The sequence below is a fragment of the Crocodylus siamensis genome, chromosome 1 (assembly GCF_052110815.1).
Source record: "Crocodylus siamensis isolate JL-2025a chromosome 1, ASM5211081v1, whole genome shotgun sequence".
Taxonomy (NCBI): Eukaryota; Metazoa; Chordata; order Crocodylia; family Crocodylidae; genus Crocodylus; species Crocodylus siamensis.
Genome location: NC_143395.1, coordinates 154,024,941 through 154,038,089, shown reverse-complemented (window position 1 = coordinate 154,038,089; position 13,149 = coordinate 154,024,941). Strand labels below are relative to the sequence as shown.

At 48.7% G+C, this 13,149-nt stretch overlaps 1 long non-coding RNA gene and 1 pseudogene across 1 annotated transcript in view; one reads left to right on the top strand and one right to left on the bottom strand.

Annotated features, from left to right (window-relative positions):
- The first annotated feature begins 511 nt into the window (after window positions 1-511).
- LOC149873506 (uncharacterized) overlaps window positions 512-13,149 on the top strand; it is a 121,044-nt gene continuing 108,406 nt past the window's right edge. The window contains exon 1 of the long non-coding RNA XR_016439864.1: window positions 512-631. This is a non-coding gene — a long non-coding RNA (uncharacterized LOC149873506). The remainder of the gene's footprint in view (window positions 632-13,149) is intronic.
- LOC149873507 (uncharacterized) overlaps window positions 12,260-13,149 on the bottom strand; it is a 50,202-nt pseudogene continuing 49,312 nt past the window's right edge.

The following is a 13,149-nucleotide window of genomic DNA, read 5'->3' as shown; positions in this document are numbered from 1 at the left end:
TCTGTGCTGCCCCCCGGCTCTGCCCCTCTTCACTCCCCGGGGAGACCTTCAGGGGCAAGGACGAATCCCTCCCTCCCTGACAGGGGAGAAGAGCCAGGACTCGTGCTCCCACTGTTTGGCTTTTCATGAAGGTACCCAGCTCAGGCCTCAAGTTTTGTCAGCTCCTGTATGTCCCCTGATGCATCGCTGGGTCCTGCCTGGGGGATCTGTGGGGTGGCAGGGATACGATCGTCACTATTAGCAGCATGTGAGCCCCAGAAGGGGCTTGTGTGCAGCACCTCTGGAAGTCAAAGGACATTTTTCAGTTGCCTGACCACTGAGGGGGTTAGATCAGGCCTGCAGCTGTCTGCAAACCTTTGGAGTCACTGCTTATCTGTCCATTTGGTTGACTGCCTCATGCACTAGTAATAAAGCTTCCTCAGGAGGGCGCTGGGCTGCTGGCCTTGAGAGTCTGTGTGCTTCTGCTGCAGGCAGTTCCTGGAGCATTTGAGAGCTCTTTCTAGAAGCCCCCGGGGAGGAAAAGGAGAGAAGGATCACCTCCTCTTTTCCTCACAAAAAGCTCTGGTTTGCAGCCAGATCACCGTGTCCGGCGCTTATGTTGGATAGCACAAGCTGAAGAGGACTGGACAAGGTCTGTGACATCCCTGGGAGAAGTCGGGGTAGCAGCTGAGTTGCAGGTTAAGTGAGCAGTGGGGAGTTTTATCATGCACCCGAAACCTCGCCTCAGCTCAGCACTGAATCAGTTTTTCATCATGGTCTTAGGGGGGCAGCATGCTGGAGAGGATGGTATTTGTGACTCAGAGGTGGTATTCTGCCACTGAGTCAGAGCTAATCCCACTGGCTCAGTGTGGCATTGGAGGGAGGGGGAATGTTCTGGGTGAAACGGACCTCAGCCTCGGTCCATATGTGGTAATTAAAGATCCAGTGGTACCTTTCACAGAGTTTGGGTGCTAGTTCCCTCCTGGTTTCATTCTAGTCTGGAGTTTCAACTGGATACAGGACTTTTCCTTGCTTCTTGTCTGCTGAACCAGCGATATAGCCTTGCTGATCGCTCTTGTACCACTCTTGTGTGCCACCCTAGTGGAGGTAACACTTCAGCAGTGACTGAAGAGATAGTTCTCTGTATGGCTTCTAAAATTGCTAAGGAGTCTTTCATTCAGAGCAGCAACTGAGCAAAGCAAGACATTATTCTTTTTTAACAGTGACGTGTAGCATGCCTGAAGCATGAGGGCTGAGGCAGGGAAAGCAGAATAAGAACTAATGCCGCCTGATTTGCCCAGACCATTGTCTTGATTCACTATACAGGTTTCCCTCGCTTTATGCTGTATATGTGTTCCTGGAAAGTGGCACATAACTCGAACATCGCATAAAGGCAACCCACAGTACAATGTAACCAACAGGCTGTGTTCCAAGACCTCGACTGTACTGACCCCCAGACCCATTTCTACCACTTTTACAAGACAGCTGTGGTACTTACCAACAGCAGACAGTACACACAAGCACAGGGCACTGTCATAATGGAGATGGCAACTACAGAAACGTGTCGCAGACAATGAGCTAGGAGCACAGATCCACATAAGAGACTATATTTTGGTGCGCATCACTCCCACAGTGCACCACACAAAGGAGCTGGCTGCGGGCTTCCATCACATCGATCGCATAAGAGTGAATTTACCTTGCATATAGCGAATTTGTGGTATAGAAAGGGTCATAGCATAAGAGTGAATTTGCACATACAGAACCTGCATAAAGTGAGGGAAACCTGAAGCTCCCGGCCTCGTAGGGCACATAGCAGGCTAGTCTTTTCTAGGGGCATCAGCAATGTGCCTCTTGACCAGCAAGTTAAAGCATGCCTTTCACTGTGTTCCAGCCCATTTCATGGAAAAATGAAACAAAGCTCTGGAGAAGGGATGGAATAATCTTGACCTGGCTTCTGGAGATAGACCAGCTAGTCTAATAGGTCTTTGCCATCTCTGGTTTCTATTCCTCGTCTAAGAATGGCAGCTCCATTTACTTGTGATAACTGCTATTATTGCTGTTTGTAATAGTGCCCCCTACATACTATTTGCTTTTCAAACCCTAGGATGGCCTCTACTCTGAGGAGCTCACAATCCATACATTTTTCTTTGTCTCTTAAGTTAAAAATACTCAATTTCCATGTATCACTGGAAAAGCACTTCCAAAGTATATGGTCCACTGCCAAACATGCCTGTGCTACCTGCCATAAACTCTGCCTGGGCCATCTATTGCTTAAAGGAATATACTCATGGCATGACCCGCCAGCCAGCACTTACACAGCGTCTCTGTCCCTTGCCAGGCAAGGTTTATAGGAAAAGTCACTGTGTAGTGCTGCTGTCTGGCGCGCAAGGAATTCAACTGGGCCATACCGATGTTTAACAGCTTTGTTCAAATAGGCACATGGCTTTCAGCCTCTCCTGACAAAGTGCTCAAAATGAGTGAGTAAGAGCAATGATAATAACAACATTACAAAGGAATAAACACTGAAAGAAGGGGGCCTGCAATATTTCTGCCCATTCATCTCATCTATAAAAATATGTGAGGCTGCAAAATATTTCCAGTTTTTCTGTGCCTTTCGGTGTGTCTAAGTAAGAGAACCTACCCATGTGTCCTGTTCAGCTCCACTGGTATACATGCACATGCTGCTTAGCATACATACTTACTACAGTGTGCTGTGTGTAGCAGAAAAAGGGAGAGCCCTGTATGGCCAGCAGTGTTTCAAGCCTTCATGTGCGTGGCATGAGAACATCAGTCCAGCCTCATTAGCCATGTTATCCAAGCATTAAGGATCTTGTGAGTGCCAGCTGCCTGCTTTCCAAAAAGGACTAATGTTTGGCTGAACCTAGCAGCACACTGGCTAGCATAGCTATGGCACGCTGGATTCTGCGCCTAGTAGTACACATGGGGGTGGTGTGGCTGGCATCATGTTTGCCATTTGATGCTTCAGCTGGAATGGGCTGGAATCCATCTACAGCTGGGGTGACAAGCGGCTGCCCTCAGCAGAAGTCCAGAGTGAGGCTCAAACTCATGCCTCTGGAGCCTCAGTAAGGTGTCTTAATTATTTGCCATCATGATCCTAAATTCCTCTCTTTGCTTCCCTCCAGAATTCAGATGCTCAGATCCAAAGAAACCAGTGAGAGGGAGGGCAGTCTCACTGGATGACTCTTTCCACTGGACTTTGTTTCCCAGGGTATCCAAAAAATCCTAAGTTTGTTGGCTTGCAGGACACAGTGTGAAGCACATCCATTTCCAGTGTAAGAAGTTTCTCATCTTGGGGTACAGGGTCATTAGGGCATGATGCTTAGATCTGCACGTAGGACACACCATTGTAATAACTAGGAGTGTCTGGTCTTTGTAATGCCATGAGCTAATTAAGGTAGCAGTTTGCTGCCAAAGTGGCTGCATTCACCTGACTTCATTTCTGTAGCTGGGTGATTCTTGCTTCATGTGACAACATCCTTCAACTTCTTCAAAGCCTAGGAATAGCAGTAAAGAATCACATGGCCACCTTGGGTGCCCTCTCTACACAGTGTGGCACATAAGCCTTTTTGGCAGACAGACACATGCACACGCACCTCACGTGTAATGGAGTCAGCATTCTAGGAGCCACCCAGAGGAATAGATTCTTCCCTACCCACCTCCTGGTCCAGACAAGGGATTTAGTCTCATGATATGGCCGCAGAAGAAGAAGGAACCCTAGCAATAACACCAGCCCCCTAGGGCCCTTGTCCATGGGACTATACCTGAGCTGAAACATCAGGGAGTGTGGCTCTTCACAGTGATCTTCTCTGCTGCTGCACTGAATGTGGAGGTTAGGCTTACCTTTGCAGGGTTCCCCTCCACACATTTTGCTGAAGGGCTTCCTCCCAAGAGAGGACTTACCTCTGAGGCAAAAGGTTTAGAAGAGCCTACATCTTGCCTCTGGAATAGATCAAGTGTTTTCTGAGGGTCTCCTGGAGTTGAACCCTTCGTTCCTAATGCATAGGTCTTCTCTCCAGGCCAAGCCCCTATTTCAAACAACACAAGCTGGTGACTGGGTTGGGCCAGCAGTATCCAAATACATTCCAGTTCCCATTGTATCCTTTAGGTTGCACACCGGGACGGGAGTGTGGTTGTGAGGTACTATGTTATCAGGGTTTTCAATGTGGCGGGGTACCTGGGTTCAGGCTGTGGTCATGAAGGAACCTGTCTTGAGGGGGCTGTGATGGTCCTGTGGTGGGAACCATGCTGGTGATCACAAGCATGATGAACGTTTAGGGAGATGATCTGAGCACAGGGTTGAGAGGAATAGCTCACAGCTGGTGTTAGAACTTCCCTGAGAAATTGTGCAGCCCATGGAAAATGAATTAGTGCTGATGTTTACAGAGTATTTGTTTAGATTAAACAATATGGCTAAAAGCTGCTCAGCTGTGTGGAGCTGGCCACCAGGGTATTGCATTTTCTGGAACCAATGAAGTCACAAGGTTGATGTGAGAAGAACTGGCATTGCCATTCAGCAGAGTGGTGTGTGAAGCTGAATGAAGCGGGGCTACTTAGGGAAATACCTTCTGCACCTCGACTCCATTCCAGCTCTTTTCCTCCCTCCTCCAGCTCTGAAGCCACTGATTTACCCATTCTGCGTTCATCTGTGACCCTCTCTGCTCTGTCTCTTCATATCTCTTGTGCTGGCGCTGCTTCCTTAAGGCACAGCAGAGCTCCTGCTCTTCACCTAGGAGCAGGGTTGTAGTGGCCCAGGTATTGTTAACCCTTATGAGATTCTAGGATGTTTCTAATTTTGACTTTAGAAGAGCTGCTCTGGGCTTAGGGGACTGGATGGCTCCAGAATGGGATACAGAGCTTTTCACTTAAAGTTCCTGGTTCATATGTGGTCAAGGTTTGTTGTAGCTAAAAGTCATTCCCATCTAAGTGCTGTTCCATGGCCCTTGCATGACATGAGTTGCAGGCAGCACTGTACCTAGGCTCCTGGTGGCCCCAGGCAAACTTTTAGTATTGGGCCCCACTTCGCCGGAGATCATGATGATAATAATCATTATTTTCACCATTTTCAGGCCCCCTTTCTTTCTGGGCCCTGGGCAGCCACCTGGTTTGCCTGTGTCTGTCTCTGGTTACAGGGTCTCAGTTCTGTGAACTTAAATCACAAAATCCCTCACCATCATCATCATCCAGTATGATTGTCTATACTGATTACAGACAACACCCCAGAGGATGACCATAGTCACAACCGGCTCTGTGTTACTTCCTCCTTCGTTGGCAATATGAAGCAGGTAGCAGAAAGATTCATGGTTCTCTCACCCATCAGAGTGATCCTTCCCACACAAGGTGGAGGTACAATGTTAGATATCCACAAGAATCCAGTAGTCTTCTCCTGCTCCTCTCCATGCTATACTTGTTCTGGTAATAATGAGAATCCTTCATTTTCCCGGGCAGGCAACCCTTTTGCCAACATGATGTTTGTTTCATACGTATTTACATGGCAATGGCTGTCTAAATCTTGTTTGTGGAACTGGTGAAATAGCTTCTTAGCTAGATTCTGCACACAGCTTTGCCTTGCCAGGAAGGGCATATATACATTAGAGCAGACATATTTTAAAATATAGTATCTATCTCCTGGAAACCTATATAAATTGGAACCATCTTCTGACTAGATGTGCCAAGTTTCCTGAGGTAAAGTGGCAGTTGCAATAAAAAAGAACAGACCACCCACCATCTGCAGAGAGAGGGATCCTACCTTCTGTCCCTGGGGTGCTCTGGGGGATTTTCAGGTGGGAAGTTTGTCCAGTTTAGGATCCAGAGCAAAAAAAAAAAAAGGGAACTCAGGGAGCCACCTTAAGAGCTTTCACTCCATAGGACCAAACAGGATACGTGAGGCGTTTCATATACCATATTCTTTTAACAAAGAGCCGCACACTCTCACGTTTCGCTTCGGGCTTCTCCCTGCTGCAGCTGGAGCAGAGTTTTTAAAAATCTTTGTGTCATTATTTTGTCCCTCTTTTGATTCAGCCATAGAGAGGCGAGGTGATGCCAAACCAAAAGAATGGGCATTTAAACAGAACTAGATTGAAGCAGCAGTGTGTGTGCAGAACAACAAGTCTTTTTACATTTCATATGATCTTATACATGGCTCCATTCAGTATATTTCCCCTCTGTTTCATTTGAATGTACAGAATTAGCCATTCACATCCCCTGGAATTACGTCTCTTAACATTTCCATTCTGAACTCCTTCCATATTTTGGGGGTGGGGAGATTTATTAACTCAGCTGTGGAAGCACAGCTCAGGGTCACATTTTGTGTTGCAGGCTAGAAATGATCCTTTTTTATTATTATTTTTGTTATTATTATGATCTTTTTTATTATTATTTTCTGCATTTTGCAAAATTTGATTTTTGTAAGAAATAATTGTTAGAAGAGTTGTCTCAGTCAGGGGGAATTTTTTCTAAGCATGGGAAAAGACGCTATGCTTTTAAATGGAAAAGTGCGGTAGCTTTTGCATTTGATTGGGGGGGTGTGTCAGTGTGTACGTGTCTTTCTCCACGTAGATGTGTCTGTGTGTGTCTACTTTGTGTATGCATGTCTCTGCTTATATATATGCCTGTGTTGTGTGACTCACAGCATCTTTTTATGTTGGAGTTATTAAAAACAAATATTTATTGTATTATTTCCTTTAAAAAAAAACCCCAAGGCATTGGTACAAAATTAGAAATCTAATTAAAGCAAAAGTGGCCTAGAAAACCCAGACAAACCAAAGTGGGCAAAAAAAAGGGGGAAGAGACCAAAAGGAAAATACTACTGCTCGTCACTTCCCTGCCAGCACCACAGGCCAATATCAGGGTCCCAAGCAAACATGAGAGCTTTTTAGCTCATGTTCCAAGCTGAATGAGCTTTGCTAGCAAGGTAATTTGCTTGCTTTAGGAACTTCTTAATGTGTCTTGTGTGCTGCACTGGGTTATGTAATGACGTGGGAACTCCTAGGAGATGTTATATAACTCTTGCCAGTTCTCTTGGGGATTATTATGATGGGAACATTTGGTGTATAGGTCTGCCTTTTCTCTTCATCATTTACCCTGCCACCTCCTGATACCCTCAACCAAAATTAATAGCCAAGACTGTCCTACTCCACCCATGACCAGCTGGCCATCAGACAGGGTCATATGAGCTCCCTTACTAAGCAGCATAGGCTGTGAAAGTGGAAATAACCCATATGGAGAACTTCTCACCCACACTGATGAAAGAATACAGCCCCACAGTGTCTCTTCATGTTGCTTTGCCCCACTTCCATGTCAGACAGAAGTATCTTAGGAAGGCTGTGAGCCTCTCAGGACTTGAGGGGCAATCTCTTGGGAAGGGAGTCACTGTCTTGTCTTCTCCTTATCCATTGTAGTGTCTAAATGGGCTTCTTCGGAGCCTTACCTGCTCCTGAATCACAATCATCTCTTTGTGATAACTGCCCTCATATCCATGACGATGTCATAAACAGTAGGATACTGAAGGGACAGAACACTTCCAATTTTTTCCTTCTTTATGGCTCTAGGTAAGGTGGAGAAATTCCTTATGTGGAAGCAGCATGGGCTTCAGAGCTGCAGGATGATGTTCTTTTGTAGCATGGCCTCAGGTAAATTGCTTCACTTTAGTGGAAGGTCCTCACTGCCCTGTGTCTAATGTGGCAGCTTAAGTGCTCCAGGGATGGAGTCTGATCCTGCCCTCCGATCCATGACAGTGAGACAATCCAGCTGCAAGCTTCGCTGGAGATCCTTTCAGTTACAGCTGCCTGTGTTAACTTGAGCTAGTCATCTATCTCTTTTTCTTGGGTGCTAATTTAATTGTAGTAGGACCTGGCAATATTACTGTACTTAATGGTCTGTTGGCATTTCCATTATGAGGCCAGACTGGAAGGGATTATGTCACTGGAGTGTTTGAAATGAGCCTCAGACAGAGACTTGGCATAGGGTTTCAGTGCAAATACGAAGGTCTTCAATTGGCTAATGGTCGTTTTTAAAAAGGGAACATTTTTCACATGCTTAGTCTCTTCCATGAGCCTAAGTTGTCTTCCTCTCCTTTAAAAGCAGCAGAAAAATGTAGTAATTCACCCAAGTTACAGCAATGACCCATATAAATTGTACAGTCATGGCACAACAAATTTGGGTGAATTGTTTTGTCTTAAGTGAGGTCATGGCCACAAAAGTGGCTAGGTGAAATGGACCCTTTTCACTCATTAGATCTACTCCCTCTCTGACTTTAAACCATTTCTGTAACTTTATTGAAAATCTTACTTGCATTACAGCAGCATCACCTGACTACGAGGTCCCATTCTGATAGGTAGGTACTGCACACGCGTGTGCGTGCCCCCCCCCCACACACACACAGTGAGAGGCAGTCTTTGTCGTGATAAGCTGTGAAGATAGGTGAAGGATGGTGAAGAACTGTTATTTTTTTTACAGATGGGAAACCAGTACAGAGAGATTAAGTGACTTGCTCAAGGATACAAAGCCACTCAGTGGCAGAGCAGGGAAATGAATCCCAGACAAGTCCCCTAATTGAAAGGTACAAACACTACAATGTGCCAGTAGACACAATCAGCAGGGGAATTTCAAGTAGGGGTGGGGAAGTGGTAATTACTTTTGTGTACAACATAGTTTCATAGTTTCAAGTAGGGTTGGAAGGGAACTGAGCAGATCATCAAGACCGACCCCCTCCCATGGCAGGAAAGAGTACTGGGGTCAAACGACCCCAGCAAGGTGATTGTCAAGCCTTGTCTTAAAGACCCCCAGGGTAGGAGCCAGCACCACATCACTTGGAAGTTGGTTCCAGATCCTAGCCACCCTGACCGTGAAGTAGCGCCTCCTGATATCTAGTCTGAATCTACCCTCTGCCAGCTTGTGACTGTTATTTCTAGTCACTCCTGGTAGTGCTCGGGGGAACAGGGACTCCCCCAGTGCCTGCTGATCCCCCCTGACTAGTTTGTAACAGGCCACTAGATCCCCCCTCAGCCTTCTCTTGTGGAGGCTGAACAGGTTCAGGTCCCGTAGCTTCTCCTTGTAGGGCCTGCCCTGCTGCCCCCTGATCATGCAAGTGGCCCTCCTCTGGACCCTCTCCATGTTGTCCACATCCTTCTTGAAGTGTGGTGCCCAGAACTGGACACAGTACTCCAACTGCGGCCTGACCAGTGCCGCATAGAGGGGGAGGATCACATCCCTGGATCTGCTTTAGATGCATTTGTGGATGCATGACAAGGTGCGGTTAGGCTTACTGACCATTTCCTTGCACTGGCTCCTCACAGAATCATAGAAGTAGGGTGGGAAGGGACCTTGTAGATCTTCAAGTCTGACCCCCTGCCTGGGCAGGAGAAAAAACTGGGCTCAAATGATCCCAGCTAGGTTGGCATCAAACCTCCTCTTAAAGACCCCCAGGGTAGGAGCCAGCACCACTTCCCTTGGAAGTTGGTTCCAGATCCTAACTGCCCTAACTGTGAAGTAGTTCTTACGGATGTCTAATCTAAACCTACTCTCCAACAACTTGTGGCCGTTATTCCTTGTTATGCCAGGGGGCGCTAGGGGAAACGGGGTCTCCCCCAAGCCCTTCTGGACTCCCCTAGTGAGTTTATAGACAGTCACCAGGTCCCCCCTCAGCCTTCTCTTGTGAAGGCTGAACAGGTTCAGGTCCCGCAGTCTTTCATTGTAGGGTCTGCCCTGTAGTCCCTGGATCATACGAGTGGCCCTTCTCTGGACCCTCTCAATGCTGTCCACATCCCTCCTGAAATGGGGCGCACAGAACTGGACACAGTACTCCAGCTGTGGCCTGACCAGAGTCGCATAGAGGGGGAGGATCACCTCCCTGGCTCTACTTGAGATGCACCTGTGGATGCACGACAAGGTCTGGGTTAGCCCTGCCAACCGTGACCTTGCATTGTCAGTCCATGGTCATCTTGGAGTCAATAATGACTCCAAGATCCCTTTCTGCCTCCGTGCTCTCAAGAAGGGAGTTTTCCATTTTATAAGTGTGCTGCTGGTTACTACTGCCCAAGTGCAGCACCCTGCACTTGTCAGTGTTGAATTGCATCCTGTTTTTGCTAGCCCATCCCTGTAACCTATCCAAGTCTTGCTGCAGTCTTTCCCTCCCTACTAGCGTGCTCACCTCACCCCAAATTTTGGTATCATCAGCGAATTTAAACAGGGTGCTTTTCACCCCGTCGTCCAAATCACTGATAAAGAGATTGAACAGTGTGGGCCCAAGGACCGAGCCCTCGGGGACTCCGCTGCCCACTTCCCCCCAGGTCGAATATGACCCATCCACCACCACCCTCTGAGTACGACCCTTGAGCCAATCTGCAATCCATCTGACTGTGTAGGCATCAATGCCACAGTTGCCTAGTTTTTTAATGAGGAAGGGGTGGGAGACAGTGTCAAAGGCCTTGCTGAAGTCTACGAAGACTACGTCCACGGTGACACCTGCATCCATTGCCTTTGCCATAAAAGGCAATCAGGTTGGTCTGACATGACCTGCCCCTAATGAAACAGTGCTGGTTGCCCTTAAGGATCATTCCTGAAGCTGGCCCATCGCAGATGTGCTCCTTGATGATCTTCTCAAAGAGTTTCCCTAGGATTGAGGTAAGACTGATGGGCCTATAGTTGCCCTGGTCCTCCTTCCTCCCTTTTTTAAAGATGGGGACCACGTTGGCTATCTTCCAATCATCTGGCACCTGGCCCAAGCACCACGAGCGCTCGTAAAGCCATGCCAAGGGCCCTGCAATAACCCCAGCTAGCTCCCTCAACTTCCTGGGGTGGAGAGCATCCGGACCCGCTGATTTGAACATGTCCAGCCCCTCCAGGAGCTCTCTAACCCGGTCCTCCCCAACCTGAGGTCTGGAGGCGTTCTCCTCAAGTCCGTCTTGCATCATGGTGGGGAAGTCCCGGTCCATGCACAAGAAAACGGAGGTGAAGAATTGGTTAAAGGGTCTGCTTTCTCCTCTGGCACAACCACCAGATTGCCCAGAGGATCTTGCAGGGGCCCCACATTTCTTGGTGCTTTCTTCATCCTCCCTATATATTTGAAAAAGGACTTTTTATTATCTTTGATCTTGGACGCTAGTCCTAGCTCTATGTCTGCCTTAGGTTTCCTGACAGCCCCGTACAGGCCCAAGCAGGTATACTCCTCTTTGGAGACAGCACCCCCCTTCCACCAGGAGTACACTGCCTTTTTGGCAATCAGGCATTCCTGGGTACCCTTCGTGAGCCAGGGGGGCTTTTGGGCACTGTTTCCCCCCTTGCTTTTTGTTGGGATGTTCACCCCTTGGGCCCTGAATATCGTCTCCTTAAGGAATGACCATTCATCTTGGGTACTGAGTTCCCCTGCTCTCGAGAACCCCAGCGCCTCTCCCACTAATCTCAACTTGTTGAAGTTGGCTCTCTTGAAGTCTAGGGCTACCGCCTTGCTGCAGGCCCTTGACACCCTGTGCTGGATGGTGAATTCCAGCAAGCGATGATCACTATCACCCAGGTGGTCGAGGACCTGGAGGCCCCTTACCAGGTCGTCGCCTGTGGCCAGGACCAGGTCCAACAGGCCATTTCTTCTGGTGGGACTGTGCACCTCCTGAATTAAGTGGAGGTCCTGTATCTTGGCCAGGAACCTCCTGGAACGGTCCAACCTGGCTGACTGTTCCTCCCAGCAGATGTCCAGGTAATTGAAGTCACCCATGACAACTACATCCCTTGCCTTAAGTGCCGCTGCAAGCTGGCCCGAAAATTCCCAGTCCAGCTCCTCCCCGTGGTTGGGTGGTCTGTAGTAGACCCCACCGTTAAATCCCTCTCCCAATGGCCCCTTGTATCTTGACCCAGAGCACCTCAGCTTGCCCCTCCTCTGACCCCATTCTGCTGGCAGAGGATGTGTATTGCTCCTTGACATAGAGCGCCACACCCCCGCCTTTCCTTCCTTCTCTATCCCGCCTGTAAAGCCTTCAGCCCCTAATGCTAACTGCCCAATGGTGGGATGAATCCCACCAAGTTTCTGTTAACCCTATTATGTCTGGGTCTGAACTGGCTATTCTGAGGGCAAGTTCCTCCTGCTTATTCCCCATACTATGAGCATTGGTATATAGGCATTTAAGGCCCTGCCTAGCTGCGTGTGCCACCCCTCAATTTGGGAGACTGTTTGGACCCCTGTTTCTTACCTGGGCACTCCTAGCATTTGTTACCTGCCTTGCTCAGGTGGTGTCTCCTCATCTTTCTGTGGCCCCCTCCTCCGGTGAGGCTAGTTTAAAGCTCGCCGTACGAGATCAGCCAACCTGGAAGAGAAGACGTGTTTGCCTTTAGGAGAGAGGTGAAGCCCATACTTCCCTAGCAAGTCCCCCGCCAGAAAGCATGGGTCATTGTCAAAGAACCCAAGGCCTGCCTGGTGGCACCAACTGCATAAGCGCCGGTTGACCTTGCCAGTGCAGGCCTCGTGTTACCGTCCCCGCCTACTCACCGGAAGAAGAGAGGAGAATACCACCTGCACCCCCGTCTCCTTAAGCTTGTTGCCCAGAGCCTTGAAATCCTTCATAATGCGGTCAGGGTTGCCCCTGGCCGCGTCATTCGTCCCCACGTGGATGACAACCATGGGGTAGTGGTTTGCAGGTCAGATGTAGGCCGGGATCCTCTCCGTGATGTCTCTAACCCAAGCCCCAGGCATGAAGCAGACCTCTTGCATCATGGGGTCAGGCCGACAGATGGGACCTTCCAGTCCTCGTAGGATGGAGTCTCCGATGACAAGGACCCGGTGTTTCTTCCTGCTGGTGTTCGCTTTCTGCACATTCTTTACCATGTGGGGAGTGGCATCATCCCCTCTAGAGCCAATTTCACCATCTTTCTCCATTACAGCTGCCAGGGCATCGAACCTGTTCCCCAGGTGAACCTGGGGAGCTTCCACTGCTCTAGGCCTAGCAGCTCTGGATTTGGACACCTTCTGCCACTCCTGTGTTGGATGCGTCTCCTGTGGGGGCTGTACAGTGGACAACCGGGCCTGCAGAGAACAGAGATAGGCATCAATTTCATCCTCTGCATCCCTGATCCCCCTCAGCCTGCTCACCTCAGCCTGGAGCTCCCTCACCTGCTCCTCCAGGGCCCCAAGTCATGCACAGGAGGGACAGACAAGGGGACCAC